The 10,150-nt window shown below is 34.9% G+C and overlaps 1 long non-coding RNA gene across 1 annotated transcript in view; it reads left to right on the forward strand.

Annotated features, from left to right (window-relative positions):
• Window positions 1-9,897, forward strand: part of LOC123332864 — a 56,581-nt gene extending 46,684 nt beyond the window's left edge. Inside the window, exon 3 of the long non-coding RNA XR_006549993.2 lies at window positions 9,578-9,897. This is a non-coding gene — a long non-coding RNA (uncharacterized LOC123332864). The remainder of the gene's footprint in view (window positions 1-9,577) is intronic.
• The last annotated feature ends 253 nt before the right edge of the window (window positions 9,898-10,150 follow it).

Below are 10,150 nucleotides of genomic sequence, written 5' to 3' on the forward strand. Positions count from 1 at the left end.
TGGACCATAAAGAAAGCTGAGTGCTGAAGAATTGATGCTTTTGAACTGTGGTGTTGGAGAAGACTCTTGAGAGTCCCTTGGACTGCAAGGAGATCAAACCAGTCCTAAAGGAAATCAGTCCCGAATATTCATTGGAAGGACTGATGTTGAAGTTCCAATACTTTGGCCACCTGATGCGAAGAACTAACTCTTTGGAAAAGACCCTGATGCTGGGAAAGATTGAAGGCAGGAGGAGAAGGGGATGACAGAGGATGAGATGGTTGGATGGCATTACCCATTCCATGGACATGAGTTTGAGCAGGCTCTGGGAGTTGGTAATGGACAGGGAAGCCTGATGTGCTGCAGTCAATGGGATTGCAAAGAGTCAGGCACAACTTATATAAGTTTATTCACTTATATAAACTTAAGTGAATATAAGTTTATATTCACTTAACTTGAATATAAAACAAAAATATAAGATTCAAGTGGGCAAGTATTCTTGATTTATTTGCTTATTGAACAATGACTGCACATAGCAGTCACTCAATTAATATTCATTGTTTGAATTCATATTGAATGACACGTCTATTAGTTATCACCAGTGACACACACTAACGTTGGCCCAGAAGTAAGGAAAAAACAGACTAGACAATACATATTGAGTCTTTCTGAGAAAATAGGGTTTTTTTTCTTTACAGTTATAACTCTAGTTGCTATTATGGCCTTAATGTTATTTTAGGCCATCATGGAGGATATTATGCAGGTTACATCTTAATAACACTATGAAATTGATTTTTCATTTACTGTAAAGAATTTATGATGGAGTTGATTATCTTAACTGATATTAATATCTACATATAAATATATGAATTATGTCATACCAAATTTGAAAGAGAAGTTATACTTCTACCAGAATATTTTTAAATGGTACATATTTAAGTAAAATTACAGTTAATTATAGTTTTAAAGTTTTTTATTTAACTTCTTTGTTCCTGTTATTGAAATTCCTGTTCTAATAACCCGATCAGTTTATAATATTCATTTTAAGAAGGAAAACAAAGCCTAAAACATAATTAGTTTGTTTTGGTGATTATTTTCCTTAATTTATAATTAAGTAATTTAATAAAATATGCACAGGCCATTTTGTAGGAATGTCTGTTGGAACTACCCACATAATTTCCTGCATAAACTCTTAAGTAGAAAGTTTTTTTGTTTTTTTGTTTTTTTTACTTTAGTGTCCGTGTTAAAGTCAATGCCATTGAGTGGTGTTTATTTTGCAAAGTCAAGCTGCTTAATGTGCAGAAAGACAACCTTCTGACTTCTAAAGCAGTATCTCTTTGATTCCTGTCTATAATCTAATTAAAGTCTTTCCCAATAGAATTGTTATTTCAGTCAGTATTTCTGTTGACACTTAAAAATAGGGTTTGTCAGGACATGGGATATCCACTCTTATAAGTTATATGAAATTTCTCACTTTTTAAAATAGCATCTGAGGAAGGTTATGCAGTCTCATATGCAAAACAAAACCATCATCAGACTGTGTGCATAAATTAGTGCAGTGTGATGATTCTGGTTATTTTATTGATGTGTTCCTGAAAGTAGAGTCAATTTGGAAAAACACTGGTAAAAGGGATTTTTATTTCATCCTTGAAGATTAATTTGAGATAAATGATTGCATTTGATCTTTGTCTTCCTCCCTGCCTTTAACTTCCCATATTTCATCTCTAAAGCTAAATTTGCACTGGACTTAATACTGTATTTTATGTTTCTTACCAAACTGCTAGTTACAACTTTCTTAAATTTATATGCTGCTCAAAGAAAATCCCTGCTTGTTAATCTCTTACTTACATGAAAGATTAGTTCACCTTCAAATTTATAATCATTTAAGAGAGAATTTCTTATTAGAAATGTAAGAATTTTACTTTACATGTAATGTTCAAGACAAAAATAAAAATCATTGCATCAATGGCTTGCATATGTCATCCTGATAGAGAGCAACTGAGACGAGGAAAGGTGACACTGTATCACTGAATGTTGCTGCTGCTAAGTCGCTTCAGCCGTGTCCGACTCTGTGCGACCCCATAGATGGCAGCCCACCAGGCTCCTCCGTCCCTGGGATTCTCCAGGCAAGAACACTGGATTGGGTTGCCATTTCCTTCTCCAAATATACATACTACATTAACAGAAATAAGCAAGGAAGAAAACCTGCTACATAAAATTCATTAAAGAATGATTTGTTTAGTTCGCTGCTGCTGCTCCTGCTAAGTCGTTTCAGTCTTGTCCGACTCTGTGTGACCCAATGGACGGCAGCCCACGAGGCTCCCCCGTCCCTGGGATTCTCCAAGCAAGAACACTGGAGTGGGTTGCCATTTCCTTCTCCAATGCATGAAAGTGAAAAGTGAAAGTGAAGTTGCTCAGTCCTGTCCGACTCTTAGAGACCCCATGGACTGCAGCCTACCAGGCTCCTCCGTCCATGGGATTTTCCAGGCAAGAGTACTGGAGTGGGGTGCCATTGCCTTCTCCAATCACTAAATGTAGACCTTGTTTAATTTTGAAATTAGGCATAACCCAATTTTAGTACTTCATTGCTACAACCTTATATTTGTAGTGTGATTTTCATACAATGTGATTAACTGCTATGTTTTTGCCTGGAGTCCTATTCACACTTTCAGTAATCACAGAAATACCTATTGAACAACATTTATTCAGCAAATATTTATCATTGTTACTACAGACCAACACTCTCATAAGTAGGGGATATGCAATGCTAAGTCTGATCTGATACCTGCATTTGAGGAACTTATACTTAGTGACAGGAACAGACTATAAAACAAAAATATCTAAACTGTATAATTATAAATGGGAGATGATTTTATGAAGGAAAATGTAACACCCTGAGAAAAATTTATAGGGGAGATGAAATATGTCAGGGACTTTGGGGGTCAAAGAATTAAGATCTGGAATATGAGAGCGAGAGAGTGGGAGATGAGGTCAAAGTGATAGGGTTTTATGTTTCCAAGGGGTGAGCTGATATCACATAATTCTGTATGAAAAATGGAAAAATTAGAAAAAATGTGACTGACAGTTTTTTGAATTTCTTTGTTTTAATTTCTGAAACTCTTGAAAAATTTATTATAATAGTTAATAAAGAAAGATAAATTAAAACTAATAAAGCAGACAACTGAAAATGATGCTAGCATAGTTGGGAGATCCATTAAGTTCTTTAGTCCACAAAAGTTACCCTGATATTAGTTTGCTAGGACTGCCATTACAAAATGCCGTGGATCAGGGGGCTTAATACCATAGATCAGGGGGCTTAAGCAAGAGAAATTTATTTTCTCCTAGTTGAAATCCAAGATCAAGGTGCTGCAAGGACTGATCTCCTCTGAGGCCACAATGTTCCTGGCTTATAGATGGCGCTTTCTCACTGCTTTGTCCTCCTGTGTCTCTCACTTTGTGCACGTAAACTCTTCATATCCCCATGAGTCCAAATTTCCTCTTCTTACAGGGATGTCAGTTAAATTGGATTAAAATGCACCCAATGCTCTAATTTAATTTAGTCATCTCTTAAAGACTTTTTCTCCAAATAGATTTACTTGCACATATGAATTTTGAGCGTAGATAGTTCAGCCCGTAATACTGATCTATGGTACAGAGCTATTTCCCAAGTTACTCTGGTGGCTCAAAGAAAATGATTCACCTGGTTTAGAGAAGGCAATTTTAGAAAAAAAATCTCACCTGTATATCAGATTAAAAGTATGTTGGAAACAGAAGTAGCATTTAATATAGTGTAAGAGATGTAGCTGAACCATAAATAGAGGAAACTATGATGGTTTCTTGCATTTCAGGTTCTCTTTGAAAACCTCAACAGAGTCATCTCTGTGATCCACTACTCAGGGCCACCGACTCCACAAGTCAGGGGATATTTTTGAGAAATTCAGCACAGTCTAATGAATTAATTGGAAGGAAAAGGAAAGAAACTGTTATATTTTGAAAATAAAACCTTTGCATCATTCCTTTACAAACATAGCTTTACTTACCTCATTCTTCATGTAGATATTGGAATACATTTTGTTATTTTTTGATTCAGTTGTTCATTCTGATGATGGTATTCCTTCAAATCACCGTTTGTTGCATTTGGTTAAATGTTATTGTATTATGCATATAATCTCAAACTTGAATTTTTGTTTCCTTTTTATGCATACATTGTTCAATCATAAAATCATGTGGCTAATTATTTCCAGTATAATGGAGGCTATAAGAAATTCATACTTCTATCTAATTGCTAACTTATTTTTCATCTACAGTTACCTACTCAGCAATCTTTATTCTTTGCCTATCTTAAGCAATTGAAATTTCCATCCAAACTCTAGTCCAGTGTGAAATATATTTTATAATTCAAATTCCAAAGTGTCAAGTTCATACCTTTCTACAACACATAGATTTTCACTCCCGCTCAAGAACCCACACCTTTTAAACTCTTTGTGTGGTGGATACAAGCCATGTAGGTTATCCGTTTACATGCAGTGGCTACTTTGTATTTCAGTGATTATTGTCTCTTAAGCAATGAATGTGCTGAGCTTGTTCTATAGTTACCATTTATGCAAAAGTTAAATGGGAGGCATATATTGGATATTAATAATGCAGATATACAGCCTGCACAGGGATCTTTTGCCCATGTGATTGGTATAATTATGAGTGCCCAGCTTCATTGTGAGTCTTTGGATCATTCCAAACTAAACAACGGAGAAGGCAATGGCACCCCACTCCAGTACTCTTGCCTGGAAAATCCCATGGACAGAGGAGCCTGGTAGGCTGCAGTCCATGGGGTCTCGAAGAGTTGGACACGACTGAGCGACTTCACTTTCACTTTTCACTTTCATGCATTGGAGAAGGAAATGGCAACCCATTCCAGTGTTCTTGCCTGGAGAATCTCAGGGACGGGGGAGCCTGATGGGCTGCCGTCCATTGGGTCTCACAGAGTCGGACACGACTGAAGTGACTTAGCAGCAGCAGCAGCAGCAAACTAAACAAATCATTCTTTAATGAATTTTATGTAGCAGGTTTTTTTCCTTGTTTATTTCTGTTAATGTAGTATGTATATTTGGAGAAGGAAATGGCAACCCACTCCAGTATTCTTGCCTAAGAATCTCAGGGACAGGGGAGCCTGGTGGGCGGCCAGCTATGGGGTCACAGAGTCGGACACAACTGAAGCGACTTAGCATGCGTGCATGCATTGGAGAAAGAAATGGCAACCCACTTCAGTGTTCTTGCCTCGAGTATCCCAGGGACAGAGGAGCCTGGTGGGCTGCCATCTATGGGGTCTCACAGAGTTGGACACGACTGAAGCGACTTAGCAGCAGCAGCAGTATGTATCTTAATGAGACATAAATATTTTCAACTATATGGAAATATCTCCTAGAAGTTTTCCATTTTATCAATGAGAAAAGGTAACTAAGGCCAATACTTTAAAAGATTTAAAATTTAACTAAGTAGAAAAGGCTTGGAATTCTTAGAACACATATCTATTCCTGTACTTTTCTTATGAAAAATGAAGTAACAAGAAATGAAATAAATCCATTAGAATATCTTATTTCATACAACTAAGTGGTGCTTTGAAAAAGACTTTAATGCTGTATCTTTTGACATAGAGGTAAGAAAGTAATTTTTTTCTTGAAATCCAGTAGGATAATGACATTAGTACAATAGTTATATCCTCACATTTTGTTGCTCTTTAAATTGAAAAATCTTAATTATTTCTCCAAGAGGTCACAGATATGTTCATATTAAGTTGGCTATTATAGAGACAGGAGTTTAATTAGTTCATCTTAAGAATCAGTCAAACCATTCATTCCATGAATGGGTAATTAACTAATCCTATTAAGACAGAGAGACCATGCCTAAAATTGCCTGGGTGGAATCATAATTTCAGGAAGGTGAGATAGCTTCTCATTAGCACTCTGCCTAAGGAATATATTTTTACTGTTGTACATGCAAAAAGAATATGAATGCATACCTGTTTGTGCATGGTTCCTCATAAAATAGTCACAATAGCAATCAAAATAAAGATAAATTGCAAGTTGTGAAGGTAGATTTTTTTTAGATGAGCAATTTTCTTTTAATTTAATTCTGGCTTATTTTTTCTGGACTTCCATACAGTCTTCATAGTTTTTCTGGTGTAGATTTATCTGGAGTTGGAAATCAGTGATCGTGGAATGGATGGTACATGGATGTATGGTCGACAAGTCTAGATTTGAATCATGTCTGAACTACTAACCAGTATGGCATAAGTGAGTCTCAGAACCTTGGTTTTCAAGTATAAGAGAAAACCATAAATCATAGGAACACTAACCTCAAAGTACTGTTTAAATGAAATAACTTATGTAAAGTGCAAAGCACAGTCCCCGACACATAACAAACAAACATTAATGCCTATTTCCTAATCCTTTTCTATGCCTCCAAACAATAAAAGTAGCTTTGTTTTTAAAGTTTTTCACTACATTTTCTCCTGAAGAAAAATAGAGAATTGTTGTTTTCCTATCTAGTAGCTTTTATTCCCTTCGCTCCTTGAGCTTTTTGAGTTAGATGTTATCATGGCAACCCACTTCAGTATTCTTGTCTGGAGAATCTCATGGACAGAGAAGCCAGGTGGGCTACAGTCCATAGGATCGCAGAGTCGGATATGACTGAAGTGACTTAGTAATATGTATTTAAATTGACCTCATGTCTCTACAGATAACTTTTTTATCCACATACTGCTTATGGTCATCAGGTCTTGGTGCATAGGCTATATCTCTTATTTCTATTGGGTATGTATATGTGTATTTATTCATTTATATGCTCTAGTTTTTGCAATTTGAGTAGGTGGAAGAAAGAGGGTAGAAATCATAAGTAGAATTTTTACTTCAAATTAATTTGCTAGCTGTTCTTTGAAGAAAGATAACAATATAATTATTTAAACTTGGAACCTGTTTAACTATCCTTTTTTTTCCTCTCTCTCTCTTTTTTTTTTTTTTTGTGAAAATCTCAAAATGAAATGACTGTCAGCAGGATGAGGCACATGCCAGTATATACTGCCAGCTTGAGATAGATCTTATCCCAGGACTTTTTTAGACTTGTCTATATGCCAATATTGAGAAAAATCTCAGTTACTTGCTGAGTTTTTCTGTGTATGAAAGTGAATTCAGTTCACATATCTTACCAACTAGATGTGCATAAGTCATTTTTTTTTCAATAACTGGGGCTCAGTGACCCATCTTTCCAAATAATTCTAGGTGTCTCTGGACTTACTGTATATATATTAGTCCAAAAATGTGTACTATAGTAACTACAATAATTAAAAGTTTATTGTGTATTGTGTGTTCCTTACTACGCCTGTGACAAACTTATTTGTTCTAATAACTTGTTTTACAGGCAAAAAGGTGCACAAACAGAATAATATAGCTCTGGTACATGAAATAACCTTGTATTTTCTATTATCTTAGTCACCATCCATTAAAAACAAGCTTATTTTTAGGCTCCCTAAATGAATCCTTAGAGTTAACAGGATGAAAATGATTTTAAGAAATTACTTAAGTAAGGTGCCATTCCTGATAGTGATTGGAGGTAGTTATTAATGGAAACAGTATTAAGCATCTCATAATCACATTGAAGTAATGTTGACTTGAAGTATTTTGAGTACCTTGCAGTGTACCTGGCATACAGAAAATACTCAGAATGATGCGTTGAACGATTTAAAAAGTTTTTAGAAACCAAGAGATAGAATCTTGAACAAATAACTTAAAATATAAGTTTCACATGATATTTCTATGTACGTAAGATATGCAGTGGTGTTTTTTGTTTTTTTCTTTAACTTTGGTGACCAGAGTGACACACACATAGACAATCAGAGAGGCAGTCTATTACTAAAATAGACACTGGAATCAATATGTTTTGAAGCAATAATGTATTTAAGCCAAGTAGTTTGATGATTTGACTGTCAATACTCTGGATGTTATTAATGTGCCCACAGACTTCACAGATTAGTCAGCATTTATTAGATTATCTCCTCCTTATCCCCATTTATTCTCACTCCCATAGTATTGAAGCAATTCTAAAATCTTTCTATTAAAAAGTAACAAAGCAATAGCACACCTCTTTCTCCCCCCTTCTTAATAATAGAAGTTGATAATAATACATTAATCATTGTAGCAACCAGTATTTCTTAATGCATTTAATACTTTCTCTGTTAATGAAATGTACAGTTATCTTCCTTACATTGTCTTATAAATCTTCATAATAACTTTGAAGTTACATCTATTATCAACATAGAACTTAAGAGACTGAGGCTTAGAGAAAGTAACTTTCTGAAGGACTAATAGTGAGTAAATGAAGGGATGTGAATCCATCTCAGTTATATAAGGGAGATGAATCCATCTCAGTTATATAAGAACTTTCAGTTCTTCCTGTGTTGGGGACCCAGTTTTCTCCTGCCTTAACTTTTCCTTTCTTACCAACTGTTGAAGTAGCTCATCTGATCCTCTCTTCTTGACCCCCAGATCTTTAAAGCACCCCATAAAAGCTGCCCTCAGGTCTTTAGTGGTGTCAGAATAGTTAAGGGATGACATTTATCAGTCTATATTTTACTTGCACTCTTGCTGTTTTGGCCTATTTTGACCCCACCCATCATCTAGAAATATTCTTCTTCTATCTCCTGACACTCAGTCTCCTAGCTTCAGTTTTCACTGCAGGACATGCTTTCTCAGTCCCTTTTCCATGCTGATCCTCTTTCTCTTGCTGCCCTAAAATCCTGCATCTTCATTAGGGTGTAATTTATTCACACCTAAGAAATCTATATTACCATGAGCTCTGCTTCCCACATAGTCAAGAATAATTTCAAATCTATAACTGTGTTGATCATCTCCTATCAGAGATAGACCGTCATAGCTTCTTCTTCACTGGGACTGTTCCCTATTCTTCACTCCATTTTTTTTTTTCTTTTTACATAATAACTCCTACTCATTCTTCAAGTCTAGATAAGTGCAAATGTTCCTTCCTCAGGAAAGCCTAAAAGGCCTCATAGATGTGGTTAAATTGCCTTCTCTAAGGGGTTTTTGTTTTATTTCTCATTCAAAATTCCAACTTTAAAAGGTGCATCCCATAGAATATATAGTTTGCAAAATGAGAATAAAATCTCACTTGCTCTACAAGCTATTATTGAAGTGAAGGAATATTTTTGACATATAATAAATACTGAGAACCTTTTGTTGAATTCAGTGAAAACCTACAACTCATGTTTATTGTTGCTGTTATGTCAGGTATGGATACCCAGCATTTCCATGATAAGGTTTTTCTTTCTCTCAGTGATGTGGAAGACACGCCAAGAGAGTGTCGTGCCTATATAAATGAAGCATTCCAAAGAATATATGTGGTTTATTTGAATTGTTTGTGGGGGAAGGAAAGACAATTTTCTAAAGGATATTTCTTCTAAATTCTGTCTTAAAGCTGTTTGTAAGTAAGAAAATTGAGTTTATGATACATTAGAAGATAGTATAAAGTCTTTATTAAATTCACTGTGCAAACTTTAATCAAATAAGTAAATGCATTATTTATTCCCAAGGTTAAAGCACACATTCTCTTCATCTGGAATGCCAGTTCTGGAAGAAAACATGTCTAATAATATATGAATCTGAAGAATGCTTTTACTTTTCATCATTCATATAGCATTTAAAGATCTAAAGCCTGTCTTACTTCTTGTAGCATGTTTTCAGCAAATATTTTTTTTAGAAATTACAGCTATTCTTATGCATATGAAATTAACCTCAATAAATAATTTATTTTTGTACACTTCATGCAAATGTAAAATTCTTGGCCGAAACATTTTTAATCCTTTAATTTATTCTTCAAGCAACTTTGACAATAAATTGACTTTTAAATGGAGAATATTTCAAATGTCTGCTTGAGATTAAAACCTTTCTTTTGATCAAAGAATCCCTATGTTTCTAATGCTTAAAACACAAAGAATTAGATGTGACTTTGACCACTAAATAACTAAGTAAAATGTACATCCTTAGATTGGGGTGTTTAGAGGAACAGAGCTTATAAGAATATCCTGGGGAGATCATGAAACTCAATTAGAAAAAAAGAAAACAAATTATCGAGTCGTAATATATTTTGTACATCAACATATGTT

This window comes from Bubalus bubalis, chromosome 1, assembly GCF_019923935.1.
Source record: "Bubalus bubalis isolate 160015118507 breed Murrah chromosome 1, NDDB_SH_1, whole genome shotgun sequence".
NCBI classification, from domain to species: domain Eukaryota; kingdom Metazoa; phylum Chordata; class Mammalia; order Artiodactyla; family Bovidae; genus Bubalus; species Bubalus bubalis.